The following is a 13,397-nucleotide window of genomic DNA, read 5'->3' on the forward strand; positions in this document are numbered from 1 at the left end:
ACATACTAGCACCTGGGGCTATGATTCAGCCAGGCTGGCTGGCCTGCCAGCCTCAGATTACAAAGCTGAGATTCCACACATAGTCCTCTATACTTGCCTTTTTACCTGGGTTCTGGGTATTGAACTTTGGTGCTCATGTGCCAGGCCAGGACTTTACTGACTGAGCTGTCTCCTCAGTTCCAAGGCAAAGATTCTTGATTTTCTTGCATTGTTTCGTTTTCCAACTTATTCATCCCAGGCCCAATCACATAGCAGGGCTAACTTGAAAATATTTTCAAACGTGTGCGCACGCACGTGTGTGTGTGTGTGTGTGTGTGTGTGTGTGTGTGTGTGTGTGTGTGTGTACATGTAAGTGCAGTGCTTGAGGAAGCCAGAAGGGGGCATTGGATCCCCTGCAGCTGGAATTATAAACAATTGTGAACCTTTTGACATGGATGCTGGGAACTGTTTTGGGTTCCTCTAGAAGTAAACACTCTTAATTCCTGAGCCATCTCTACCTGCATATAGGCTCATTTTTAAGAGTAACTTAAATTATACTGAACTGTCTTTGGTTCCATTAAAAAGAGAATTTAGCCCAACTGACCTTTAATCCCAGAACTCAGGAGGCAGAGACAGGAGGAATTCTTGAGTTTGAGGCTAGCCTGTTCTACATAGTGAGTGCCAGCACAGCCAGGACTACGTAGACACTGTCTTAAAAAATCAAAAATAGGAGAATTTAAGGCCTGCAAGATGGGTGGGCAGGTAAGGGTACTTGCCACTCAAGCCAAGTGATCAGAGTTCAGTCCAAGTAAGGTGGAACGAGAGCCAACTCCACAAAAGTGCTGACTTTACCAGGTGCCGGTGTAGCGGTGTAGCATGCCACGTGTGTACTTTTCCCCAATATGCACCGGCACACTAGTGTGTGGGTACACACACACACAGAGCACTTTAAAAGGAAAATGTGAAGAGTCCTGGACCTGAATCTAACACTGGGAATCTTTTGTTGTGTAGGAAAGGCAAGGCTGGGGTTGTGACAGGCATGCTGGGGCTGCCAGTTAAAGGGAGGAGAAGGCTGGATTAGGAGCTGCTGTAATACTAGGTACCCGAATGTTGCTGTGAGAGGACAGTGTTGGGGATTATTTCTCCTCTGTTGTCCCTGAATCAAATCTAGAATGTCAGGCTTGGTGGTAAGTGCTTCATAGGCTGAACAATCTCGACAGCATCATCCTTAAATCACGTGTGTGTGTGTGTGTGTGTGTGTGTGTGTGTTGTGCTTATTGTGCAGGGGTCAGAGGGCAACTTGCAGAAGCCTGTGGCTCTTCTACCGTGTGCATCCTGGGGAGGACACCAGGAAGGCAGGCTTAGCAGCAAGTACATTTGCCCTTCCTTTTTTATTGTCAGTGTAAATGACATTCCCACAACAAAGACCGATGGCTTCCAATATTTAAAACTAGTTTGGGCCTCAGAGAACCTCTGAAAGGACCTTAAGATCCCATGCACTCCCCTGGGCACAGACTTGGGGAACTACAGGTGTAATGTGTGCTCACGGTGGTGCAACTGTTTTCCTCCTAGCTACTCTGAGCACACAGCTTCCTTAAATTTTAAGTGGCATCCAGATTCCTCACTCTGAAAAGCACCTTGTTAGGAACCCTGAGTAAGACACTTAACTGTCTTCTCTAAGAAAGTTGCTGGGAACTGGGAAAAGAGAAGGAAAAACAGCTGTAAAAATTTATTATTACATTCACTTAAGGAGTTACAACTTAAAATTCCATAAACAGAACTGTTAAAGGTAACATGGCCTCCACCATGGGAACTGAACCTAGGGCCTCAGTCTCTTCCTATGCTACATTGGAGACAGGGTCTTGTTACTTATCCAAAACTCCCAAACTTACCATGCAGTCTATTGAGTCCTAAGACTTAATATGCCATCTTCCTGCCTCTGCCTCCTGATTGCTTTGATTACCACGTTTGGCTTTATTTTTTAATGATTGCTATTTTTGCTTCCTTATTTCTTATTTACAGACGTAAAGCCTTGAATCACTGTAGCATATAATATACATTTACTTCCTTTTGTTTTTCTTAAGCTAAAAATGTCTTTATCCTCCTTAGCCTTATCTTGGGTGTTGTAACACTGTTTATCTTATTTGGAGGGATCCTCCCCCCGCAAGGTCTGTATGGACAGTGTTCCCATGAAGCTTGCCTACCTTGCAAGCCAGTCTTTCCTTTCTGTTTCAGAATGGACTTCATCCTTCTCGGAAGTCCTTAGGGCCACTGTCACCTCGGTCTGATTTATTTCCCAGTCCCCATTTGGGGGCAAAGATCAAAATCCTCCGGTTGAAGAGGATTTTCATAAAACAGCTGAATCCTGCCTGGGTCATCAGTGGCAAGAGTCCAAACGTGTGTGCCTGTCTGGGCGCCAAGAGTTAACTTTTGCAAATGCTGCTGCCTAGGGAACTCCAGGGTTCGCTGGCTGCCACTGAGCCATAAAGAAAATAACAAACCCCCAAAGCAAGCAGGAGTGGAAAAGGCCTCTTTGGAGCGGTGAGGCATATTAAAGGTAAGCCTCAGAGTAAGCAGAACTCGCTCAGAATTACTTCACACATCCCGGGGAAGAAAAGGGGTTGTCTGGGGAGAGTGTTTGGCCCTTTAAGGAGGAGGGCCAGACACTAGACTCTGTACCTTTTAAGAGTCTCTTTGTCTAGAAATCTTCTGTATCCTCTGGTGCCTCAACCAAACCTTGCAGGGGACTCTCCCAGGCTCTCCGCACCTGTCCCCTCATGCTGGCCGGCCGGCCTCGGGGTCACGGCTGACCCGAACTTGGTGAGAGGTTCAGCAGGGAAGGGCGCTGGCCGCCAGCCCACCCACCTGATTCACTCCTTGGAACCCATATGGTAGGAGGAGACTCGATGCCCACAAGCTGTCTTTCGACCGCACATGTGTGCCACTTTACAAGCCCTGCCTGACGAATGAATGAATGCATGCATGCATGAATCAAGTATCTAGTCTAGGAAATGCCTCTGCTCTGTCCAGGCCATTTTCTTCTGGACACAGAGAAAGCCCTGTCCCCAGTCACAAGGGGGATGTCCCTAAGGGTTCAGTCTCCTGTGAGTACTTTGAGTGGTTATCAGGCATCATGGTGGGAATAAGGAGCTACAAAAATAAACTGGACATGCTGTAGCCCTGAGGCACCTGCTGGTGACCCCTGACCAGCACAACAGAGTCAGGGGCTTGAGGCTGCTCTTCCCTGGGGGAGGGAGATGGAGGACTGCAGCTCCCCAGAGATGGAGAATTACAAAGTGTCCCCACTGTGGCTCCATTCCCATCATGGACTCTAGGCTGGCTCAGTAGTCCTATATCAAGGAGATATCCAGGCAAATCCCTCACTTAATCCCAAACCTGATGTCTACCTCTGCCCTGTTCTCCCCGGAAGAGGGTGCTGGGTACCATGGAGTGACAGGGTGGCCCCTGTGTCATGATCTGCTAGGTTTATGCACATCGTGTCAAGTGCAATGTGAGGCCCCACAGCAATGAGGCCAGATGTTAGACAGTGTCTCTCTCCAGATGCCCTTCACACAGCTGCCAGGTTGCTCTAGCACAGAAGTTTCTAGCAGCCTGCAGAAATAGGACTGTCTTGATCTTAACACCAAGGGCTTGACCCATGTCGCAGCCATGGAAACCCTCAACTGCCCAGTCACATTTAGGGACCACCATCCATCTCCCTCACCTGGTCCCTTCACTCCTTGGCTAGCTGGGCATTGGCCACCTGACCTTTAGCCCTGGGTTTGTTTTTACAAGTCGAGCATGGTAACAAGATTATGGAATTAGACACACAATCTGCAGTCCACTGCAAAATGATCAGGCAGTGAGCTGAGCATCTTGGAACTGCCTAGGCTGATAGGCATTGCATTTTGGCACAGGCTTCTCTGTTGGTGTCACATAGCTTCCAGAAACCTTTGACCCCACATATTAGGCCACAGAGAAATCTCTTCCTCAGTGTTAGCTCTGGCATGGATTGATGGCAGTGAGCCCCCTTGTAGGAGCGCCATCTCCCACACTGAGACCCCCCAAGGACAACTGTGTCTCCCTTAGGCTGGAACCCCCGGAGAACAGGCTGTGTCCTTCTCTGCTCACATTGTGCTCCCTGCTCTGCGGTGCTCTCACTGTGCTCCCTGCTCTGCGGTGCTCCTTACTCTGTGGAGCTCTCACTGTGCTCCTGGCTCTGTGCTGCTTACACTGTGCTCCTGGCTGTGTGACATTCAGTCTCTTGTTATTCCCATCACCCTATAGGTGATGAATACACAAGCTCAAATAAGTGACATGACCACAAAGCCAGAAAGTACAAGGAAGGCATGTAAGTCACCCCATAGTCTCCACCCTGTGTGACTGACATCGCCCGTGCACCACCATGACCAAGCATAGAAGAAGGAACTAACAAAAGATCCCCACGCTAGGCTCCAATCACTCTAGGCTACTCTGAGTTGAAGTGACCTGTAAACCCTAAGCTGTCTGGATCATGTGGACAATGATTTTATTACTTGCTGGAGGAAGGACCTAGGCTTGGTGGTTACAGTCTTTAAAGTTTGGAGACAAGGTTGAAGGGGAGTGGGTGTGTGGTTCAGTTAGGTAAAATTCTTATTGCACAAACGTGAGAACCCAAGTTTGATAGCCAGACCTCTCAAGTATCAGTTACTCATTGCTGTGATAAAACACCAAATGCAACTTATGGAAGAGTTTGTTTGGCTTATGGTTCCAGGGCAGAACACACAATCGAAGGAGAGGCACGGTAGCAGGGTCATAGAGCAGGAAGCAGAGAGATCACATCTCCAACCACAAACACAAAACAGAGATTGGACTGGAAGCGAGGTAAGGCCATGAGGTCTCAAAGCCTATCCCCAGGGACATGGCTTCCCCTAGAAGGCGACTGCCTCTCCTGAAGATTATCTAACCTCCCCAGACAGTGCCACCAGCAGGGGGACCAAGTGCTCATACTGTGTGCCTGTGGTGACATTTCTCATTCTAACTACCACATTACCCCCAACAACCAGAGCCTGTGCTGTGCGCTTGTAATACCAGCCGTGGGAGGCAGAGAAAGGTGGGTATCTAGGATTTTCCAGCCAGCAGTCTAACTAATCAGTGACTGAAGGGACCAGCTCCCCATTTCGGCAGCCATAACAGCTGAACACGTGCTTGTCTGACCTTGCCTTGGTCACTAGGAGGTCAGATGCCTGCCTCGTGGCAAGGAACCAATCAGAAGTTAGCTGGTGGTGCTATGCTTTATGGCTCTGGGTGTGCTTTACAGACAAGTGCACAGAAATGAAGCGAAGAGCATAGCAACCACCTTGGGAGTGCCTATGGGCCATAACAACCAGTTGACCAATCAACACAGGGCAAACCCTCCAAGACTGGAGGCACACCAATCCTGAGCCTGTGTGTACCCCTAGACACTCTCCTTACGCTGCCCTTTAAGGTCTCTATGCAGTAGCTTCACAGCATCTTTCCTAGCCATCTTCCATGGTGGGTGGATGAAAGACCCATGCTCACATGGGGTTAGCTGGTTAAACAACTATAATAAAGCCCATGCAGTTTGCATCAAGCTTTGGCCTCCACATGGTGATTGGGGTGACTTTGGTCCTGGGCTGAGATCCTGGGGGCCTGAGCTTTCAGAGGTCTTTCATGACTTCCAGGACACTGAGAGACCCTGCCTCAAACAAAACAAAATAAAAATCCAAGGTGGACAGATGGTGAAAAATAAACCTGATGTTGATCTTGGGTTTTGTACATCCATGTACACACACACACACACACACACACACACACACACACACACACACACACACACGTGCGAGCATGAGCGTGCGCACACACACACACACAGAGCTTACACAGATGACAAAAGGAAGTTTCTTGTGATTTAGTAAGTAAATTTAGTAAAACCTAAGCATCACACCTAGTAAGTGACAGACACAGGATTTGAACCTCTGATTATCTAATTCCCAAGCCTTGGATCCTTCTAGGACACACAGCCTTGCCTGTTAGTAGTGGGAATTTTCCAGTGAGGTGATGCAAGAGTCCTAACTAGTTTTTTTTTTTTTTTTTTGGTTTTTATTACCTTGACACCAGCTAGAGATACATGGGAAGAGGAACCTCAGTTGAGAAAATACTTTAGATTGGCCTGTAGGAGTATGAGGGGGATTTTCTTGACTAATGATTGATGTGGGACAGCCCCGCCCACTGTGGGTGGTGCCATCTATGGGCAGGTTGTCCTGGATGGTATAAATAAGATGAGCCAGCCATGAGGAGCAAGCCAGGAAGCAGCCCCTCTCCATATCCTCTGCTTCAGTTCCTGCCTTGACTTTCTTCAAGAGAAATGACAAGAGAAATGAACCCAAGGTGTTTCTGACCCCACTAAGCCACGTTGATTCATTCAGTGTCACCTTAGCCTTTTCACAGTGCATTCTGTCACCTCAGACGGAGCCACCAAACACTTCCCCAAACACATCAATGTAGGTTCAAGGCTACCTCAAAGTATGAATTGCAGTATATAAAATATTTAGTTTTTAATTTTACATATACAAACGTATCTGCATCACATGCATTTAGTGACCACTGAGGCCAGAACAGGGCATCGGATTCCCCCAGGAATGAAGTTACAGGTCTGGATGCTGCCACGTGTATGCTGGGGCTTTTATTATTTCCCTTTCAGCATTCTTTAGGTTGTTAGTATCACATGTCTTTGGGTTGTATGGTGTTAGAATGCTTCATTTTAAAAATTGCATTTGAGTTGCTGACTTGCATTTCATTAAAAATTCTTAAAAGAATTTTGGCTTCAGATTAGAATCGGAATTTCCAACAACTTCTAAGATGGCTCTAGACATACTTCTGTCACTTCTATTATGTATTTATGTGAAGTGGCATTCCCAGCGAAGGTGATTATAAAATCAAAATATTGATTTGAATATAAAATCAAAACATTGAAGATACATCCTGTGCTATTGAATATTCAGCCAAGAATTAATTCTGTATGTAAAAGTAAAGGAGAACTTCCAGGTCATTAGTGTGCAAACTTGTTTTTTCCTACTAAATGGTGAAATTACAAGCACAGGATTGTCCTGAAATAAATTCTTTGTAAGTTATTATGAATAAATGTTTCATTCATGCACCTACTCATTTATCTATATCCCTTGATGATGTGACAGCTTCTCAGACATAAGGGGTTGCATGTGGAAAGAATGTTGGAAGCCCTGGTTGAAACCATCTATTTGAGACTGATTCATATCTCTGGACACCAGTACACACATGCGCTCTGCATGGTAATGAGTTTTAGTTTGTTTTTCTTGCTACTGTATCTTTGTTATAGGAAACTCCACTGAGAACCCAGTTGGGCTAGAGAACATTATTTTCCCTCTGGAAGTTCATACTCTGCGAATATTTAATGGGCTCATGAGTCTCCAGTCCCCACTCCTAGCTTGTTCCTCCTCCTGCCGTTTCCCCTCTGCTTGTGTTCACCAACCATCACCCCCCTCACTGGTTCTAGCTCTAATTTCCTCTTATCTGGTCCTCCCCATGGACTTCAGTCCCTTCTATACAAACATTAGCCCACCCCTCTTCCACCTACAGCTTCCTTTTGCCTCTGGACTCCAGCATCCCAGGTCTGTGTGGCTCTTAGAGACCATCTTCCCTGCTCTGTTGCAAGACTGTACGAGAACATTTCCCAACTAGTGTTAAATTAAGTCTTTTGAGATCCAGGGAACCTCTGAAATACAGCAGCTTATTTAGTTAGCTTCAACTGACGATAGCCAGAAAAAAAAATAAAAATATAAAGCACCAGCGACAGAACCACCTTGGACCAAGAGCATCCTTGTAATGAAAAACAGGGGAAGAAGAGCATAAATTATTTGCAGAGAACCTAAAATGGCCAAAACCAAATGGGATAGCATGAAACAGAAGTGTTTAAGAGCTTCTGGGCAGGTTTGGATTAATAGCCACATGCGGGACTCCCCTTTGGGCTGTCTTCTATGTTCCCATACACTGGGGATGTGACTGCTTTGTCTCATTTGCTTGTGGCTGTTAACAGATTACCATCCCTCATGTCCCCTTCTCCATGTCTTGTCCTTGTAACTGCCTTTTGAACAATCCAGGAACTTCTGCTTATCACTAGTGTAAGCAGGAGCTATTGCCGGGAATTCTTCATAGTTATTGTTTCCCTGGGAAACCAAAAGATTCCCAAACTCCCCCTTACAGAACTGAAGAGTCAGTCTCACCCTTCAGGGCCCCATCATGTTGTCAGTGGTATCATGCTCGAATTCTCCTCATATTTTATTGTAGCTGGGCTGTTCTCACCCGAAAGGAGACCAGGAAAAGCTCTTTTTGAATTTGGAGATTTTATTGAGCAACATAGAGTAGCCAGGGGCATGCACTTTTGTGACTACAAGTCTAGAGTCAGCCCCAAGCTAAATGAGCAGGCCATATATAGAGGTAAAAACCACAAGTTTGTTACACCCCATGGATGTAGCCATGCTTGCTGTTAGCAAGTGTGATGGGATATTAACTTCTAATAAGAATAGGGCGGTTGTGTCACCATGGTATCTATTTGATCCAGAGAGGAGCAGGAAGCCTTGTGGCTACAGAGGCAGAACAATGGCAGGTGAGTCATGGGTTTGGTAAATTACTGTGTTACAGGGTCAGGCTGACCCCAGTTTTAGCCAAGGTTGGGTCAGGATTTAGCAAATACATTTTTCAGAATTGAAGGCTCTCTCCCCTGCTATCCACGGAGGCCATCTCTTCTAATGCTCCAACTTCAGGACTTCATCATGGCTACCTATGGCCATGAGCCTGCTGATCTGTTTGTTACTTAAGGTCCTCCAAGGGGTAAGATTGTCCCAGCTTCCTGACTACAAGCATGTTTCATTTTATGTGTGATGACACCCACAACCTGGAGCCCGATTGATGCACGCTCATCTGACATGTGTGGCTTTTGATAATTCACTATAAAAATCTCACTGTCCCCAATCCTTGTCTTCACAGAACTCACTTTATTATGGCAGAGACAGTAAGGACAACACAGAAGGTGATCTGTGCTCAGAGATCTCATCCCCCAACTGTGCCCCTCACCCAACATTTTACCACATAAACTGTAGTGCCTAGAGGCCAGGCTCACCCTCTTCCTTCCTTCTCTCAGAAAAGCATTTGAGTTGAGCCATGGTGCAGATCCAAGCAATGGCACAGCCTCAGCCTCAGCCTCTCCAGAAGACCATGCCCTTCAGGGAAATCCCCCACCTACAGGTGTCTTCCAGCCACCACTGCCTCCACCATCATAGACAAGAAGGGCTTCCCTCTCCTGATCCCCTCTCATCACCATTGAAGCCATGTCACACAAGACAACATGGCCATTGTCTCATTAATTCTCTGATTTCCCATCTTTGTATCAATTAAATGTTTCCACATTCCCATCTACCAGCTTGATGAACAATATTAGTTCAACGCATTACCAGGAAAGTAATTCAATATTTGTTCTGTGGTAATTGTATATAAATTGCATGGCAATCGAGTTGGTGGTGAGTCTTAACTGGAGGCTCATTTACAATCAATGTTTAATTTACTAACAACTGTTTTGGCTTACATGTGAATTAGACGCCTGTTGTTGGCCACCCATGCCCATGGCTTTAAAAACATGCCTTCTCCCTGGCTGGCTGCAGTCAGTGGTGAGGGTCTCCAGTGAGTCCGGAGCCCCCTGAAGAGCTCAGGAATGTCTCTGCAGGATAGGAGTGTTAGAAAGAATGGAGGTGAATACCTCATCCTGAGGATCTGCTGTGGCCAGGGTGCTGAGCTAAGCATACGTGGGTAATGCGCCTGAGTAATTCATTCAGACCTAACAACAACCCTGTAACCAGGTGCTCCTTTATCAACTGCATTTTATAAAGGAGAAAACTAAAGCAAAGGGGATTTGGCTTCAGGGGTTCAGGGGGTCCACAAGCAAGGTGTAACTACTCTCCTTGTAATTTCTAGCCCATCTCTTAGCTAATCAAACCCTTCTGAGTTATCCAATTCCACTCAAGACCATCTGTACAGCTGACTTCTTACCCTTGACCTTTCCTGATTTGTCTCACTTCAGAAGCATCCAGCAATGTGTCAGTCAGCATGAGTTATAAATGTTGCTGTAATAAATAGTCCCGAAATGTACATGGCTTACACTGAGGTTTATTTCCCCATAAAGCTCTATGTCCAGTGAGGCCATTCTGGTGGTTGTAAACACATATTACATCTTGTTTGCTGGACTTTGCAGCTACCCACTTGAGCCTCTCTGCTCTAAGCAGTCTTCATCTTATGAGCCAGGTTGACAGAGGAAGCCAACAGTATCAGATTCAGTGTCTCTACAAGGAGAGCTGGCCCAGAAAACTTGCCTGAAAGAAGTAGGGTTTCTCTGGCTCACATTTGGTGTCTGAAAGCAAATATGTAGAGAGCTCAGAATTTCAACAGGGCAGGGATTTTTTTTACCATGCTGTAGGAAGGGACCCCCAAAAATACAGGACAAGCCTATCCATGGGGTTGGGATGAGTTTCCTTTCCCTGAGGGCTGCTTGCAGCAATCCCTTAAACAGCAACAGAACCTCACATAGATCCCGTCATTTCTCCCTGAATTCTCATCACAGGGCCAGTGAACTCCTGCAGATCTGCCCCAGGGCACAGCAGTCCTGCCATCTTTCTTTCCTTCTTTCTTAAGAATATTGTAGGCGGGACTATCGGCTCCCCAGTAATGACATGGAGACTTGTTATTAATTATGAAAGCTTGGCCTATTTGTTCCTGCGTAGCTCTTATCACCTTACTAACCCATTTCTATCAGTCTTTGTGCTGCCATGTGGCTCATGGCTGTTATCTCTTCCTGCCTGTCTTGCTTGTTCTCCATCTCTCAGCATCTCTACCTTCTTCCCAGCATTCCTCTGCCCCCCAAATCCGGCCTAACTATTGGCCACTTAGCTTTTTATTAAACCAATCAGAGTGACACATCTTCACAGTGCACAAAAGGATTATTCCACAACAGAATATTCTAGAAGACACATATTAGGTGCTCTATCATTGTTCCTTAAGTCCGTGAATCTGATATAGAGATTGAGGTTATTTCAAAAAGCTCAGGTTCTGCATTCCTATGTGACACTCTAAAGGTCCCTCCTCTTCCAGAGTGTTCTGGAGACCAACAAGGCAGTAGATGTGTGAGTGATTTTCTACATAACTGACAAACTAAATGTAGATAAATCACCCAGAGCAGATGGCATTCACCAGAGAGGAGTAGAGGAACTCACGGGTGAAATTGGGGGATTGTGGGCCAAAACATGTAAGTGCTCATTACAAAGGGATGTGATTGCCCAGCGAGCTAGAGAAGTTGGCTATGCCTCCCCCAGGGCCTCGGGTACTGCTGATGCCCAGGAAGTCAGGCCAGCTAACCAACTTTAGGATAAAGATGAGTGCCCCAAACAAAACCACTATTTGGGGAGAAAAGCTTCTTGGTTGCATAGGGAAAACATTCCTGTTTCAATATTCTAGAGCTCTCTATGGGGAACTCTAGAATACTGTGTATATAGACAGAGGCAAAGTGCAGCCAAGGGCAGACAGGAGACTAATCTCTCAGATTCATTTACCCCAAGAAATGGATCTACTGAAAACAAAGGCAAACCAAACCCAGTCATCAAGGCTAGCTGTTTTTGAAGAAACTCTTGTTTAAAGTAGACAAGAATATATACCTACTAATAATTTATAACCACAAAGATTGCATTAACTTCTCAAAGACATCTTTGAAAAGATTGCTTTTGCTAGACAGATATGGAACCAAACTGCCTCTCAATGTGTATTTCATCTTTGATCAGAGAAACTTATTTAAAAGTTTATTTTATTTTTTACTTTTGTATATATGTGTAGTTTCCATGGAGGCCAGAAGAGGGCATCAGATCCTAAGGAGCTAGAGTTACAGGCAGTTGTGAGCTACCTGACCTAGGAGCTGGGAGCCAACCTGTAGTGCTCTGTGAAAACAGCAACTGCTGAGCCATTTCATTGTCCTCCAGGAAGCATTTTCAGAGGGTGGCAGTTGATGCAGAAACTCATAACTGGTCAGCATGCTGAGAAGAAGTGTCCATTGAGTGTTCTAACCTGAACAAGACACCAATAATACCCCTTTACAAAGTTCTAGGGGCTTCACAGAAGGGGGACAGAAGGTCTGTAAGAGACTATATATTTACCTGGTAGGGGTGATACTGTGATCATGAAGGTGGTTTTCCCAGGATAAGACTTGTCTGTTGCACTCTGGATGTGCTGACACCTGAGATTTCTGCAAATGCAGAAAACTTGACTGTATAATTTGAGGTAGTGGGGAACCTACCTCTCTCCTAAAAATAAATTTGTGCTCTCTCCTAAAAATAAATGAAAGAATGGAAGGAAGAAAGAAAGAAGGAATGAAGTAAGAGAGAAGAAGGAAAGAAGGAAGAATGGGAAAGAGAGAAAGGAAGGAAGGAAGAAAGGGAAGGAGGGAAGGAGAGAGGAGGAAGGAATGAAAGAAAGAAAGAAGGAAGGAAGGACTGTAAGAGCCAGAAGGAAACACTGTCTTCTGGCCTGATTTGGCTCCTGCAATCATGAACACACACACACACACACACACACACACACACACACACACACACAGGCACGCACACGTGGAAGAGAGAAGAGTTGGGAAGAAGGGGTCAGCAGGAGTGCAGGGCATTAGAGAGTGTGATTGTGTGAATATGATCGCAGTTCAGTGCACACTTGTAGGAAACTAACCCCGGGACTTTCTCATGCCAGGCAAGTGCTCTACCACTGAGATGCATCCATCTCCTGCCCCCTTTTCACTTCTGAGACAGGCTCTCAATAACTGCTCAGGCTGGCCTTGAACTTGGCAATCCTCCTGCCTCAGCATCTTGAGGAAGTGAAGATTTCAAGGCCTTTGCCACTAGACCCAGCTTTCCTGCAAAATTATCTCTAAACTGTGAATCTGACAGAAAAGTGTTTATTAGTCAGCATTTGAAAAATAGTACAGAAAACAAGCAAGTCACCCAGCTCACTGACCTAATAGAAAACTGAAAACCAGGAAGCCTGCTTAACAATTCTGTGATCTTTTCATCAAGACACTGGAGGCCTTGATCCCCACGGATCCCACTTTAGGAATCTGTTTTATTAATCATGAGAAAGTAAGTGGGCCAATGACCAATTGTCACAACAATGGCATCCGACAATCCACCTAATAACAGAGATGACAGTGAGTGGCTCACAATTGTCTGTAATTCCAGCTCCAGGGAGTGTGATGCTCTCTTCTGGACTCTGTAAGCACTACACTTACACATGCACACAATCACACATACAAAGTTTTAACATAATACAAAATAAATCTTAAAAAAACATTTAGTCTTTATTCC

At 45.7% G+C, this 13,397-nt stretch overlaps 1 pseudogene; it reads left to right on the forward strand.

Annotated features, from left to right (window-relative positions):
- Positions 1-12,198: 12,198 nt before the first annotated feature.
- LOC118237631 lies at positions 12,199-12,353 on the forward strand (annotated as a pseudogene).
- The last annotated feature ends 1,044 nt before the right edge of the window (positions 12,354-13,397 follow it).

This window comes from Cricetulus griseus (assembly GCF_003668045.3).
Source record: "Cricetulus griseus strain 17A/GY chromosome 1 unlocalized genomic scaffold, alternate assembly CriGri-PICRH-1.0 chr1_0, whole genome shotgun sequence".
In the NCBI taxonomy this organism is placed as follows: domain Eukaryota; kingdom Metazoa; phylum Chordata; class Mammalia; order Rodentia; family Cricetidae; genus Cricetulus; species Cricetulus griseus.